We start from the raw sequence: 18,152 nt of genomic DNA, 5'->3' as shown, positions 1-18,152 counted from the left end.
AAATTGTTTCAGGACTTAAACAAAAATATGAAAACATTGAGATCCAATGTGTGGCATCTAAAATTATTTAAGGCCTATATGGCCAAGGGTATAACCCCTCGAGGACTTAGGGTAAAAATTCAACCTCTGGTTACTGAGGCTGATGAACAATTAACCACAGTATGGTCAAATATTCAACAGGAATGCTCCATGAAATTCATGGAAACACTATCCAACTATTATGAATGGGTCATTGATCAAGAAACACTGATAGTCAGCAAATTATGTAATGACTGTAATCAATATAAAGATGAACCATTTTTTTCTAACTTATTGAGCAAATTAAACTCTGACTTATTCAGTTTTGAACACCAACTAAAGGAAAGAAAAATTAAAAAGTTTTTAAGGGACCAGACTTATTATGAGAAGGGCCAACCTTTTAGACAGATCAGACATGTTAGATTCCAGGGCAGCAATAGAAATACCAACCAAACCCCAAGACGAAAATGCCCTAGATCTAATCTTAAGAAACATAACACTTTTATAGATTCTTCAGAGCGTGAATCTTCCTCTGGTACAGATATTGATACACTACACACCACAGACTCCCCGAGCCCCAAACGCAACAACAGTGGGGCCCCTTTAGGCCCTATAAGAGGGGAGACAGGAAACACAGAAAAAGTCAGAAGTTTACAGAATCTGATGGAATTGTTGACCAACAAATAAATACAGATGCCAATACTAATGTATTGAATATTTCTGACACTGTACTATCTGAATCACAAATTGCTCTGTTAAATAAAGGTCTTTCTTTTATTCCGTTTTTTTTTTTTGTGTCTGAGGACATTTTTGCACAGGATATAGTAGCATTTTGTAGATTAATTAACCTCAAATTACATTTTCAGGACAAATATGGACAAGACCACGTGACTGATAATTTTAAATATCATAGATCTACTTTTACTCCACCCATGCATCCTTGTGTAAGCCTTTTTCAACAGAGTGTTCTCAAAGATCTACACTTTACATCAAACATGATTCCACCCATGTTGAATAATATTTCTCAGATTGATTCCACTAGTTGACAACAAACAATTGGTAATCATTTCTGCTGACAAAGGAGGTGCTGTTGTTGTTATGAACTGGTCTGATTATGATATTGAAGCTCATAAACAACTGGATGATGCCAGATACTATATGAAAATGCCATTAGATCCCACTTCCATGTTCAAACAACAAATTGACACTTTTCTTAACTCAGCAGTAGAGAATGGGATTATAACATCTAATACTCTCAACCACCTTACTATTACTGATCCAGTCAGTCAATATATATATTTCTTGCCCAAAATTCACAAAGATCCTCTCCACCCACCAGGTAGACCAATTGTGGCAGGAAATGGCTCTCTTACTGAACCTCTTTCTGAATTTCTTACGAAATACTTTAAGCCTTTGTTAAAATGGGTAAGATATAGGATCTAGGACACCACTGAATTTTTGGGCATTAATAATGACATGCAAATAGAGGATAACTGGTGGCCATGTACCCTTGATGTTAGTGCACTATACACAAATATTCCACATTGGGCTGGACTGGATGCTGTTGAATACTGGCTTTATAAATCACAAATGTACAAACCTGGCTTCAATACTTTCCTGATATGTCTGACTGAACATGTTATCACAAATTTTTTTTTTTCTATGGCAAACAATGTTACCTTCAAATCAAAGGTACTGCCATGGGGGCATCTTTTGCCCCCATTTATGCTGACTTATATATGGCATATATTGAAGATCAAATAATATATGATGATACACACAATCTCTATTTGGCTGAGATCGATATCTGGCGTAGGTATCTAGATGATTGCTGGATGGTGTGGAGGGCTGATATTGAATACTTGAACGAGTTTGTTGAATATCTTAATGATAACAAATGGGGCCTACATTTTACCACCAATTATGATAAATACAGGATTACCTATTTGGATGTATTAGTTACCAGAAATGCAGTCAATACACTCAGCACACAAGTATTCCGGAAATATCCCAAATATAACACCTTACTCCACGCCTCCAGCTTCCATCCCAAACATATAGCCAGAAATATTCCAAAATCACAATTCATTAGAATGAGACATATTTGTTCAGATGATAGCACCATTCAGAATTATCGCCAGGACTTAATTGACAGGTTTAAACAAAGGGGTTACAGCATGGGTTATGTTACCACAGCCAGTAATTATGCATCCCAACTTAATCGTGATGATCTCTTAAGATATAGGAACAAATCACGGAGCAATAACATTTTGCGTTTTACAACTACTTATTGCAGAAATACAAACAAATTTATTGATATCATTAAACGGCATTGGAACATTCTTCTAGCAGATTCTGCTTTGTCCAACCATATACCTGATACATGTTCATTTTCTTTTAGAAAAGGCAAATATTTGGGTGCCTATTTTAATCATTATAAACATCACTCTGATTCTAGGAATTTGCACATAATTCAGACATCAATACTTGAAGACAAACTTATGGGCTGTATGCCTTGTGGACATTGTAGCAATTGCAAATATGTATTAAAAACTAAACATTTTTCCAGCAATAACAGCAGTCACATCTTTGATATAAAGTTTTTTGCCAATTGTAATACAGATTGGATTATTTATATGGCCTCTTGTAGCTGCCATGCATTTCATATTGGCCAAACATCCAGACCCTTCAGAATACGTATATCTAAACATTTGAGTGATGTCAGATGTAAAAGAGCAAGTAATGCATTGTATAAACACACCCTTAAACACAGTACAGCCAAATTTCATTTCACCATTATTGATAAAATAATTGGTGTCAGAAGTAATAAATCGGGATTTCATACCAAATTAAATGCAAAAGAAAAGAAATGGATAGTAAAACTTGGTGCATTATTTCAGCCTGGACTTAATGAATATTTATGAATAATTATATGCATATTTATGAGCTCACCAATCATGTTTTATTCTTAAGTATGATGTATTATATAAAGGATTTCAATTGTGTTATGTGGATTTACACTGATGAAGGCTAGGTAACTACCATAGCCGAAACCGGTCTGTTTATTGGAATTCTTTACCAATTAAATTGGTTTTCACAGCTCCTAGTTGCTGGCTTCATTCTTACAAACTTAGACATTGTCAAGCACACTGGCTTTGCAGAGAGCAGTGTGGCTGCCACTTCCCCTCAAGGCACAGTACAGATCATAGGTCAGCCAGTACACACAGACATCTGGACAAAGGCATCCATCAGGGGTTAGGGAAAGTGACATGCATAGGGACACTTTTTATATGTTGCTCTTACAAACTTAGACATGGCTGTCAACCATAGCTCTCAACCTCTTGGTACAAAAGATCAGAACAAACCCAACAGTAATGGGGGGCAAAGCCTCAAAATCAGGGTCAAATTTTTACAACTGATCTTATAAACATAGAAAGCTGCTACAGTAAAAAGTCTTGTTTACCATGCACTTTCTGAAGTATACGAAGTCTGAAACTCAAATGATTGCCGTTATTTAGTGAATTCAAACCCCACTGATTTGCCACAGAAATCCAGAAAATAACAAATTTAATGAAGAACACACCAAAAGTATGAGGCAAAAATCAGGACATTCTATGAAAATCTGTACAGTGAAAGGTATGCTGTCAACATCTTAGTTCAAGACATCTGGTCAAAGCATAACATAATGTGTGGATAAAGGGCCAGATATAAGGACATATTTTAAATATTGCTGTTATAAACATATAAAGTTGTTAGAATAACAGAATTTATCATCTGAATGACATGAAGTCTGAAACTCAAATGCATGTCATTATTTATTTACTTTAATCCTCAGATCATAGTAGTAGTAATTTGTCAAAAAAACATGCAGTTTATAAGGAACAGGCCAAAAAGAAGAGGTAAAAAGCTGGACATTCTGTGAAATATCGACAGTTAAGTGGTATGCTAGGGACACACTTATTAAATACTGCTCTTACAAACTTAGTTGCTAGATTAACAGTTCGTGCATTCCCATGATTTGTCAGAAGGGAATGAAATCTGATTACTATTTTCTGACTTCAGCACTCAATGCTTTGACAATGATTTGCCAGAAAAAAAACACAATTGTATGAGAAACAGAGCAAAATATGAGGCAACATCTGGAAATTCTGAAGAACTCTGTACAGTGGAGAGGAATGTCTGTACAAATAGTTGTTATTCTGTCAGTGTAACATATCTGCACAGAGGCCAACTTAATGACAGGATAAATATTCAATAGCAGGGGCCTATTTGACAGAGATGTCACATGGGAATGTGTTTTAATGTAACACTGTCACTCTCTTAGAGTGAGACACGTGGACACAGCCATTAAATTGGGAGGACAAAGGGCCAGAAATCATGATAGATTGTCAATATTCCATGCCCAAACTTACAAAGTTGATAGAATATATAGGTCGTAACTTTCTGAAGACCATGAAGTGTGAAACTCAAATGTCAGTCATCAGTTAATGACTGCACTCTGCAATGACATGCCATTGATTTGCCAGGAAAACAACAAATTATGAGGAAAAGATCACAAATATGAGTCAAAACCTGGACATTCTGTACAGATCAGGAGAGCTGAGAGGTATGCACTCACATTTCTGTAAGTCTGAGTCTCAGCAATCCAGAGATCATCCCAATGATATGGGGGAAAGCCACATATTTGAAAATGAAAACATCTGGACATCCTCGGAATATGTGGGCAGTTGGCAGGTATGAATGTGAAGTATATGGTCCAAACACAGTACAGGACAGTGTTCCTACAGTGCAGAGTATTGTGATATCAAATTTCTGCCATTTTGTAATGAAGATGAGTTAATGATTTGTAACAGGACATGGACTGACATGTAAAATATTCACCCAGGTGAAGTGTGTGCATTGAATAGGGACACACAGATGAATTGTAGGAATGAACACAGGGAAAGAGTACAGCAGAAACTGCCACATATACAGCGGAGGAGGACATGTCAATGGAAAATGGTTGTAGCAGCAACACCAAGCACATATCTATATGGTACAGTATGGACTGAGCAGTAAAAATATGTTGTCTGTGACTGTCACACAGGGTGACATAACAAGGGGGAGGATATGTGTGTGAGATAAGCATCCTTACATGAATAATACAAAGAATGTTTATCAGGGATGTGACATACAATTGACGTAGGGTGCATATTGGGAAGTTGTGCATAATGATATACCTGAATATGACTGTACTCTTAGCAGAGGTCTCCAGCATGGTGGCCACAGGGAAAGGATCATAGAAAACATTACAAGAACCATACACAATTGTAGATAATATCTGAATAATACCACCACTAATCCCATGCCGCTGACAGAACATATATGATGTGGAGTGATAACAGATGACCCTGCAACACACACACAGACAGCTAGTATGAGACATCCATGATCTATGAGCATAACCATGCACACTGTCCTAGTACTGTAATATCTAGAGGAGGTATGAGGAGGGACACTGCTTTACCTGTATGTGACATTATGGTGACTACAGGCTCATTGCCTTGTGTGCATGGCATATATTAACGGCACAATTCACACTTTCACAAATGATACACGTGCCATTAATGCTGTCAAACAATGATCTATGCAGTGTATGCATAAGGTGAACATGTAGCACAAAAGCATCTGGTGTAACAACTTGATTGGTGTTCTGCCCCATCAGACAGTCATGTATATTCCACAGTATGAATACCTACATATGGGCAATAAGCTGTGTGATAGTGTACTGTGACAAAGGTGGTACACTTGAGTTACACATCACTGGTACATGTCTAAGAAGTACATGGAGAAGGATACATTGTACTCAGTTATTAGTGTGATGAACGCTGGGAATAATGATGTTATTATGCCCTCTGATGTGCATGTCTTTCACATAACCAGTACTTGTATTACAGTCAATGGAGGAGTCAGCACTTTGACCACATGCTGGTCTTACCTCAAAATCTCTTCACGCAAGAAATCAGGATAAATCTAAAATAATGGGTGGACAAAGGCACAAAGATATTGACACATTTCAAATATTGATTGTACAAACTTAAAATGTTGCTATAGTTACATGGTTTGTGTTAGCATACATTTTCTGAAGGCTATGAAGTCTGAAACTTAAATTTATGTCACTATTTAGTCACTTCAGTCCTCAGTGATTTACTGCAAAATCACAGGGACAGACCAAAAATATGAGGTAACTATATGGTCATTCTGCAAGAATCTGGACAGTTGAAAGGTGTGATGATGATGATGCTGGATATACCACTTGCCATCTACACCAGGAAACAGGTCACATACCTATTGGTGTGATTATAGGGTGTGATGTCCACATTACACTTGGGTGTTGTGTCTGTTTCCTGATGCAACACATCCCTCTATGTGTCTCATCAATTCAGGTGTTATCATGGCTGTGGCAAAAGACTGTGGAATGTGTTGATATTGTGCGTATTATACTAATATCACATTTGTAGTCAATGATTTCCACAAACTGGAGTCCTTCAGGCTACTGTGTACACACTGCATGTGTATATCATCTGTGATGTCCATTACTTAACTAAGCAGCATGCAAGGGCCTAGCAGACAACCCTGGTGTACTGACATGCTCACTGAACCTGAGATATATGTCACATCACACATTTCAACATAGTGCAATGCTACATATGTCATACCCAGGTCTAATCATTTGCTAATACAGCTATTTCTGGAAACATGTGAGAAGTGTTGATTGAATATCGCAGTGTGACTTTTTGTCAAATGCCTTTACCTGTTCAAGCTCCACAAGATGATACTGTCATCATGCATGCCCTTGATGACCTCTTTGAGGACATCTGTCAGATTTAAGGGACCTGATGTAGCAATAACAACTCACAAAGGTCTGTTGCATACACTTGGAATGTTACTAGTATACATACAGATGAGGTCCATGATGACATGTTGGTGTATCTCACAGTCAAGGAGTCAGGATGTCTCTATACATGCATGCATCAGGTACTGTCCCCCCAATGCAGGTGGATGCATGTTAATGTACACCCTTGTAAGAGAACATAGGCCATGTGGAGGGTGTGGTGAACTGTGTATTCCACTGTATCAGGAAGATGTATGTGCTTGGTCATGCCAGAGTTGATATGTGATGTTGCCACAGCACACTGATTCCATGTGACAGGCCTGGCATAAGCTAAGACAGTGCATACTGCCTATTGTGATCTGCCCTAGGGTTTTTTTTTTCAAATATTTTTTTTTTATTTTAAATTAAAATAACATTTACATAATATTTTTAAATATAATTTTAAACAACTATATACAATACTTACAATAGCCTGACTTTCAATTATATACACTGTATGTTATTAAATATAGAATTAATAGATCAGTTATCAGAGATACAATATTGATTATTGCAGAGTGTCCAACAAAGATATAACTTTCTTCCAAGGATTATTTACCAATGGCCTGGGATAGATTTGTAGTTCTCTGATTTTTACTTCCATCAATGCAGTTATCTTCAGTAAAGTATAGAATTCTTCCAAGGTCGGGGCGTATTTGAATTCCACCTTCTGGTTATGCATTTCCTAGATATAGCAAGTATTGTCCATAACAAATACATATTTGTCTTATTCAGGTAGGGACCTTCATTTACATTTAGTATTATCAATACTTTAGTTAAGGTAAAGGAGTAATTAAATAAAGCTTGTAAAAATGATTGATTCCATTCCAATATGATTTAATTTTATTACATTCATAAAAAATATGAATCCAGTCTGCTTTATTTGACTTTTCACACCTCCAGCAAAAAAACATTTTTAGTAGTACTGATCTTTTTAATTCTATCTGGTGTTAAAAATGCTCTATGTAAGTATCTCCAGTTAAATATTTTCCAGTAATGTGTGTTAGAGATGTAATTAACTGATAGTAAGATGTTACTTTTAATTTCTTCTGTTAACTGTAATGACTAACCTTTTGTTAAGAACTGCCAGTATGATGGTTTGGGAATTGTTTTATATGTTATTAACTCTTTATATAGATTTGAAATGGAATTTTTCTTTTCACAACTATTATATATAAATTCATACAGAAAACATATTAGATTTGAAATATCTTTAAATGGATTATTAATTAATTTTCATAAATCTTGAGTGTACATTAGAATGCTCTGTAAGGTTAACCAGTCATGTGTTGGAATATTGTAAGCAGTTTTTATCATATTTATATCTAAAAACATTTAATTTATTTACACATTGAAACCAGCATAAGAATCCATTTTGTTCCCAGAAGGTTATTGTTTCCCTATATATTTTGTGAGGAAAGTTCTTAGTGATGGTAAATGGGGTTAAAAGGTCAAACCAAAGTTTTAGATCTATGTTTGCATTGATAAGTTTCCTAAAGGAATTGATGTAATGATTAATCAGTGTTGTTTTAGAAGGTGTTGTTATATTACATTGCATACTTATGCATAGTATGTACCAGAGTTTGTCTGATTTGTCTACTATTAAAATGTTTTTAACAGATTAAATTCATTTGTTAATATAGCCAGGGAGATATTAAGTATATGTACCCCGGACCCAGCATCTTTAAATAGTATTGATATAAATGAGTATAATATAAATGATGAAAGTATTATAAATACTTTAAATGGTTTTACTATCTATAATTACAGTGATGTGAAGCTTCAAGATGAACATTTTGGCTTATTAGGAAAAGGTTTTAAATTTATTCCACAAGTAAAAGGGGACTTGACAACTACACTCCTTGATTTAAAATTATTTTTGAGAAAAGTTAATTTAAAATTAATATATGGTAGGAATGATAAACAAATAAATCCATATCATATTGATAGAACTCTAGCGAGATCCTCAGTTTTTAATCCCCAATTGCATCCACAACTTAAAACCGTGGAAAGTATTATGGAAGCAGAAATAAGAAAAACATATAAAAAGATGGGAAATGATATGAACATCAGTAAGGAGGAATTTAAAGCATTGAATGAGTTAAGGAATAATTCGAAGATAAGAATAATGAAACCCGACAAGGGAGGGGGGGGCGGTTATTATGGACACCATTACCTATGAAGGAAAAATGAATCAAATCTTGAAAGATGAGAATAAATATAGGGTGGTGTCCAGAAATGAAATTTCTTTAGTTTACAAGAAGATAGATATGGAACTAGAGGGAATGTATAGTGAATTAATTATTGATGGAAATATGTTAAACTATTTAAAGGTAGAAAAACCGAAAATACCAGTTATCTATGGCATTCCTAAAGTCCATAAAAATGTATTGGACCCACCGCTGAGACCCATTGTCGGATGATTCAAAAACATTACCTTTGGCTAAATTTATAGATAGTAAAACAAAATATATATGGGTAAATAAGCTTGCTATGTTAAAAGATTCTTGGGATTTAGTAAGGATGATAGATAATAGTATGTATACTGAAAATCTATTATTTGTAACAATTGATATAATAGATTTATTTTCATCTATTCCCTGTTTAGAAGGTATGAATATGAACCTATGAACCTATAAGAAATATTTATGGATAAGATATTGACACATAATGATAAAATAATTTGCACAGGCTTGATGGACATGGTACTTAAAAATAATTTCCTATTATTTAATGGGGAATTTTTTCAACAAACGGAGGGAGTAGCCATGGGAGCAGCCTGTGCACCTACATATGCAAATATTGTACTGGCTAACCGGGAAGAAAAATATGTACTTAAATCGGAGTTCCATAATTATTGGAACCTATATAAGAGGCTCCTAGATGACATAGTCATAGTCTGGGTAGGGGGAAAAGAAAAATTGGAAGAATTTATAAAATATATTAACAAAACTACTGATTTTCTTAAATTCACCTATAATGTTTCTGAGAAGGTTTTACAATATTTAGATATAGAAATAATTAAAAGTGAAGGTAATTTTGCATCTAAAGTTTATAGAAAGGTAACTTATTGCAATTCTTATTTGCATTACAATAGTGCACACCCAGAGCATAGTAAAATAAATATAATAAAAGGCCAATTTGTGAGGGGGTCACGAATGACAAGTAAATCGGAAGATTTTAAGATAGAATGTGACTTGTTAGAAGGTATGTTCCTAGATAGAGGATATAATAAAAGTTTGGTACATAGTGTTAGATTGGAAATAGAAAGAGGAAGAATGGGAAAATTTGAGCCCATTTTAGGTATTAAAGAGACTATGGGCAACTATATGGGAAACAATAGTAATGCTAGTTTACAAGAAGAATATAAATTGTCCTTTGTATTAGAGTATAATGGTTTGAATCAGAGCATTAAATCAGTTTTCTATAGAGAATGGGAAAGATTTATAGCTCTTACTGATTTGGAAAATTTACCTAGAGATACTCCAAGGATAGTATATAAAAATGCTAATAATATAAAGGAATATTTGGAACAAAAGAAAAAGGAAAGTAAAAATATAAGTACCAGCCTGAATAATAAAATGGGTACATTTAAATGTGGGAAATGTGGTCAATGTAAATATATAGCAAATAAGGAGAATATATATGTAGAGAGTAGAGGTAAATTGATTAGGGGTAATGGGCTATACAATTGTGATACTAAAGGATTAGTGTATCTGGCCACCTGTGTCAAATGTGGGTCCTTTTACATAGGTAAAACAGAGAGAACTTTAAAAAGAAGAATATATGAGCATACCTATGACATTATAAAAATGAAGGAGACTAATGCATTGCATAGACACAGGAAGACATGAGAAGACAGTATATTTCAGTTTTTTGTAATTGAACATATAAAGAATAACATCAGAGGGGGGCCATGGGAAGACACCATAGGATATAGAGAATTATGGTGGCAGATCACGTTGCAAGCAAATAAATCCCCAGGTTTGAATGAATATATTTCAATTTTACCTCTACTAAAAAGCAGCTAAAATATAATCCTGAGTGCAATAAATTATATGGTCAATAGATGGTGCTGTTTGATGAAAATTCATGCTGTTTGAATGTGAATTTTATGAATGTATATATTTATTCAAATATGTATATAAAAATATATTTTAGCCCCTGCAATATGAATGGAATTGATTTTAAAGTGATGAATAGATATAATTTAAAGTCTTTTATTGAAATTGGATGTATTTATGTGATTAAATGAAATGTATTTTAATATTAATGAGCTTTTAAAAGTAAGCTGATTTGTTTATTTGAATTAATTGGTATTTTTTGATTGGAAAATGGAAATGAAGGAAGTATATAATGGATGCTAATAAATGATGTAAGAGATTATCTGATGAAGTCCAGCTATAGGACAAAAACACCTTGATTTTGGAATTGCGTTAATAAATTGTGTTTTTGCACTTTGTTTTTAACTGTGGTGGAATCTATTGTGCTTGGTGACATTCTACAGAAAACTGCCGGTTTTTCATTGTTAATTCTTTCCAGTTAGCAAAATAATTTAGGTTTATCCAGTCTATTGTAGTTTTAAGCACAGATGCTTTTATATATGTTTCTATTTCTGGGAAGTTCAATCCTCCTTATTTCTAGGGTCTAATGTGATGAATTAGAGCTACTCTATTCTTTTTGGGATACCACATAAATTTTATTAAACATGAGTTTATTTCTTTAAGAATGCATCTTTCAGGAATTAACTATATTGCTAATGCTACATATAGTATTTTTGGCAATAAGACCATTTTTATTAATTGCAATCTGTCTTCAAAAGTTAATATAATTTTGTTCCACTTTTCTATATATATTTTTATTGTTTCAATAATGTTTTTATAATTTATTAATATTGTTTTGTTTATATTTTTGCATAACACTAGTCCTAAATAATTTAGCATAAGTTATTGTTTTCCTATGATGGATTTATATGTAACTTGTAGTTCTTTTTTCTTATTTAAAAATTTAAATTTGATTTTGATCTATTAAAGTGTAGACCTGAAATCTTATAACATGTCTCCATTACTTCTTCTAGCTCTCCTAATGACTCTCTATAGTTTGATAGGGTTAATAAAATATCATCAGCAAAAAGCATTATTTTAAATATGTACTGGTCATAGACTTATATTCCTTTTATTCAGGGATTATTGCATATTATTTCTCCAAGTATTTCTATAACCAAAGCAAATAAAATAGGAGAAAGGGGGCATCCTTGTTTAGTACCTTTTGTTATATGGACAGATTCTGAGGTGAAAGGACTTAATTTAATGTAGGTTAAGTTATTAATATATATGTTTTTTAGTAATAAGATGAAGGGAGGAGGAAATTTAAATAATGCTAAAGCTTTAAATAGATATTCCCAGTTGAGGGAATCAAATGTTTTTTCTATGTCTAATCCGATTACAAGTGTTTCTCTATCTTCTTTATTCACATAATCTATAAGAGTAAGTATCTTTTTAATATTATCATGTGTGTGCCTGTTATATATAAATCCAGTTTGATCATTATTAATTGTCTTTGAAAGTGGGATTTTCATTCTGTTAGCTAGGATTGACATAAATATTTGGTAATCATAATTCAGTAATGATATATGTCTGCATGAGGTGCAAAGGTCTGATGGTTTATTATCTTTTAGAATTGGTGTTGCGAGAATATTTCCATGAGGGTGGTATTTTTGCTTCTGACTGCACTTCTAGCAAAGTTTTATGAAAAAGGGAGATTACTGTTGAAGGGAAGAGTTTGTAAATTTCTGTAATTATACCATCTATCCCTGGAGCTTTGTTAGATTTACTTTATTTTATCTTGTCAACAATTTCTTTGTAGGATATAGGTTTTTGTAGGTCTAGTTTTAAGTTTTCGGGAATTTTTTTTATATTGATAAGGTTTGCAGCTAAGTTAATTTGGCTGGTATCTAAATCTTCTTTTTTGAAGTGTTCCATATAATGGAACCAAAATGCTTCAAGGATGTCTCCTATATCTGATACTTTTTTCCCCTTTCTTTTCATGATATATACTACTAAAGTTATTTGCTTTAGATTGTATTTTAATTCTTGTAGATACGTTATGTAGATATCTGGGGGGGTGGCTAATGAGTTTATTTTTAATTTTTCCAAGGCTAGACAAGTTTCGTGTGTTAGAATTTCATTATATTTTTTATTCAATTCCTCTATTTCTTTTTTGACCTCTGGACAATTCTGATTTTTTTTTTTAGATTTTGCTGTCAAGAGTCTGGTTTGCAAGTCTAATAATTCAGATTCCAACTGTCTAACTTTGTTCTTATACCAGCTAAGGATCTTACCAAATTAATATGCTTTTAATGAGTCCCAAACCATGACTCTATTGATTTCTGTTGTATTATTTATTTCAAGAAATAATTGTAGTTCTGACAACATCCAAGGTCTAAATTCTTTAATTTTCATGATATATGATGGAATTATAGTTGAGGGGATTAAAGGTTTAAACTCTATTTGGAGCTTCATAATCAGAGAGTCATGATCTGAGAAGAGGCATGGAACTATTGAGAAGTTGAGGATTTTTGTTTGTAAATCTTGAACTACGAATAATTTGTCTATTCTGGTTTGTGTTCCAAATCTATGGTCTTTATGGGAAAATAATAAGGATTTATCATCTTTTACTTTAAAAGTGTCTATTAAATGAAATTAATCAATCCATTTTTTAAGGATTTTGAAATAGTTGGCATGTGAAAAGACTTCTTGGTGGTTTCAGAAGCTTCTAAGGTACAATTAAAGTCTCCTCCCAGTATAAGATTTCCTTTATAATTGTTGGAAATAAAATCTAGGTGTTTTTTAACCATTACTGCTCCAATTTCTAGGAACCAATATAGATTAGCTAAGGTCCATATTCTGTCATTAAATTTAATTATAACAAATGCTAGTAGACCTTCTTTGTCTTCATATTTATAAATAACTTTTGGAGTGATTATGTTTTTCTTCCAGAAAAGGAGGATTGAGGTAAGACTGTGTAGTCCTTTGGGTTCCAAATAAAGCTATCATTAGTTTTAAAATGCGTTTCCTGGAGAAATACTGCGTGTGCCTTATTTAGATTTAAATATTTTAGCAAGTTTGATCTTTTATTTGCATTATTTAAACCAATAGTATTTAATGATACGAATGTTAAATCCATTTCAAGTTATTGTTGGAAGAAACTTTTTGCTTCTTTTTTTATTTTGATTATAGTAGTTATACCATATTCTCTGATAACATTGGATGTTATTTTTATGTGTGTAAACTGCGGAGTGTAATTTAATGTTATTTCCTTCTTTAAATATAAGTAGGGTAAAATTCTGGTGAGGCTTTAAAAAAGTACTTCTATAAAACATTAATTCTAAAGTATCAAATACAAGTAAATATGAATTTCCCATTAAACATGGAATAAAAGTAATTCCTAATACAATAGATAAAGATAGATCTATTGGATTATCACTCTTACCTTTAACCAACAATATCAACTGAACTCCATATGTTAAATTATTATATGGAGAATTTTCTTAAAAGAGATATGAAATTCTATATTATTCTATTTTTGTTCTATAGTATTTTATATATCAGGATGAAATGTTAGCAGTGTAAACATTTATTATGTTGACTTAGAAAATATCCATTATTTAGTTACCCTTAAGAGATCCCAAACATGTCAGATATGTCATCTTGGATAAATTAAATGCAACAGAACAGCATACACTAAATAAGCTAGCAACAAATAGATTATTACTAAAATAATTTGACTAAAAGGACTCTACAGGTGAGAATGAGTGATTACCAATGAAATATGAATTTACTGTAGGTGTATTGTCTTCCTTTACTTTCCCACTCTTCAGCTCACCAACTTCAACTTACACTTATGAAAAGACATGGCGTATCAGTGGTATGTTGACTCTGAGTAGAGATGCCCTACATTCTAGTGTGCAGTGCTTTTACATATTTATAGATTTACAAAGCAGAGTCTAAGAATGAACTATGATCACCCTGACAATTCCCATCCTGCATAGGGCACCTCCTGCTTCCAGAATGGGTAATCACATCAGATCTAGAATGAATGTGATGGTACCTATATGGCAATCAAGACTTATCTTAGGTAAGTATTAATCAAATAGTGTTTAGAGCATCTTAGAGAGTTCTCAGAGCAGTTAGAATACTCTTAAGCCTCTCCTGCCTTGACCAAAAACAGAGATTTCCCTTCCCTTTCTTTCCCTTGTTTTAAATCAGTACTAATAAAAGAAATTCAGCAAACATAGGTAAACAGAAATAACATTCAGTGGTTCGTCTTGTACATGACTCACAATCCATTAAACAAGTCAAGTGACTAACATCACTTTAGTAAACATTATAAAGACAAATTAGAAATAATTTCCTAGCTCTTTAAATTTTCTGATAAAGCAAAAAGTTAACAATAAGCTATTTTAACTAAAAGTATAAAGCATTTCAATTTTTCCTTGCATGTATACATTTCTACTTATATTGTAGTGTCAATAGCTGTCTTTGAAATATGTACAGTACTTCAATTCTTCAAATCATTCCTTTTTCAATTCAGGTTTTGTTTTGCAAAACAGCAACAATATTTCAAGGACACAATTAATATTTAGACTGATGTTTCAAATAAATAACTTGTCGGTTGCCAGTTGAGTTAGTTTAGAATGTATGGTTAGTGCAAATATAGCATGTTGCAAAAATAATATGTATTTTTTCGTGTGCTCTAAAGACTGTCATATACAAGTGACATATATAATGTAGCATATATAGAGCAGATAGCTTATGGATTCAGGTTGTTAAAGTAAATTATGCTTATTAATTAGGCAGTTTCATTTAAATTCACAAGTAATTTGTGGACATTTTAGTTGAGTTTCCAGGAATGTGTAGTCCAATGTGAGTAAATGAGTCTAGTTTTCCTCATAAACATATGTCACAATTCATTAAACTAAGCAGAGTCTAACATCTGTCTAATAATCATTATAAGGACAAAGAATAGTAATTTCCTAGCTCTTCAAGCTTTCTGATATCGCAAAATATTGACAGTAAGCTATTTTAACTGGAAGACTAAACATTTCAATACTTCCTTGTGAATATATATTTTTACTTTTACTGTAGTATCAAAAACTGTCTTTGAAATCTATGCATTACTTCACTTCTTTCAAGTCATTCGTTTTACAGTTCAGATTATATTTTGTCAAAATGTTAATAGCATTTCAAGGGCACATTTAATATTTAAACTGATATTTTAAATGAATAGCTATCAGTTACCAAATGAGTTTGTACAGAGTGTGAGGTAACTGCAAAGATAACATTTTGCAAAAAAAGTAATATGTATCTTTTCATATGCTCTAGAGACTGACAATTTCAAGTAACATATAAAATGTCCCCAGGATTCATGAAGCTTGCACCAGGCGCAGGCATAGCATAGGCGGTATAATGCCATATATGGCCGTCGAGCGATTCAGGTACAATCCAATTCCATGTGCACTACCGGCGTACGCCAGAACTGCGCAGCCCCCGGCTTAGGTATGCTAATCACCCCATGTGCAGTGTCACACCATGCAAATGAAGGCATATAGTGATTCATGAAGTGGTGCAGGCGTAGCATAAGCCCACGGAAATGTAAACCAAAAAACACGGTTTACATTTTCCCAAACAGAACATCGGAGCTATGGAAGAGGGCCAGACCCAGGTATCACAACGTTAACATATGCCAATGGCAAAATACACAGCCAATGGCATAAGAAAAGATGCACAACATGTAAATAACAACATTTAATGTCATGTCCACAGTAACGCACAGCACAACCGCAGGGCATGTGTGCGGAAGCTGTAACATAAAGAAATAATATAAAATGTCATAAAATCGCAACGTAATAGAAATCAGGTTTACAGCATAATACACAATGGTAGGCATGGAACACCACAACCAAGGTGCAAGGGTTGCTAAGGGCCTGCGATAGTGTCCAGCGGTAACTATGAATTAGTAGTCAATGCCATGCAAATGAGGCAGATAATACTGAATCGCAAATGTCCCGCCAGATGAAGGTTGTACGATACGGCGCAGCGGTATAACACTGAGGAGTGGCTCAGAGGAGATACATGACATCAGCAGAGGGGTGTGCCACCGTAGCAGTAAGCACATTGGAGCAATGCAAATCTGGCCTGTGCGTTGCTAAGCAAAGCTGCAGGACAGGGGTGGGGAGGAAGGTATAGAATCGTTTAGCTGAGAGCACACATGGTGCCCAAAAGTGCATGTGTACGGGGATGAAAACGTGCCCGAATCCCAGTAATCGGACGCACGCACCGCAAACAATAGCACAAACAGGAAGGTCAGGGGAAGAAAAGAAGGAAATGCTGAAGTAGGGTAATTGGAGTACTAATGAGCAATCAACACCAATCAACCCACGATGGCCAGTCGACGGCAACTGACAAGTCTGCTTGCAGAAACCTGCAAAACAGGATAGGGGAGGCATTGGAATGCAAAGAAAGGAGGGGAGGTATTGGATTGCAAAGATAGGAGACATGACACAGAAGAGCAAAGCAAACCGACAGCAGACCGGCAGTAGCACACATGATGCAAGATACGCCAGGTCCAGGAAAGTACAAATGAAAGTACGCTGCAGGATGCATGCCAGAAAATGGTAGGTGCAATGTGCAGAAATGTAAAGGGAAGGTCAAGAGGTAATCCACGGCAGGCAAATGTAATTCAACACCAAAGGCACCACAATAGTAGTTAAGGCGGTAAAACACATAAGATACCCTGTAGCTACGATCGTACATACACACCCTATGACATCATCGGTGTTCACAGCACAATAGTATAAAGTGTGAAAGCACCCAACACACACCTGTGTATTCCCAAACACTGCACCATAGGTGTAAACACATGGGGAACTTTTAAAATGTACATGTTGGGAGCTGCCATAGCTGTGATTCATCAGCATGTGTTAGAGACTGACGGTGTTGTGGAGGATGATGCCGACAACCACCGCAGGCATCGGAGGAGAAGGAGAGTGTTCAGACCAAGGGTAACCTACCAGGGGCTACATGACCTGGAGATAGTAGAGCATTACAGGGTAGACAGGGACATCTTACGGCAAATAGTGGAGCTGTGCCGGCCATGTCTGAGAACCAGAAACAACAGAGGGGAACCCATCCCAGTGGACTTGAAGGTATGTGTAAGCCTG

Source organism: Protopterus annectens, chromosome 3.part0 (genome assembly GCF_019279795.1).
Source record: "Protopterus annectens isolate FY-2018-M chromosome 3.part0, PAN1.0, whole genome shotgun sequence".
Classification (NCBI taxonomy): domain Eukaryota; kingdom Metazoa; phylum Chordata; order Ceratodontiformes; family Protopteridae; genus Protopterus; species Protopterus annectens.
Note: the sequence above shows the minus strand (reverse complement) of the source record.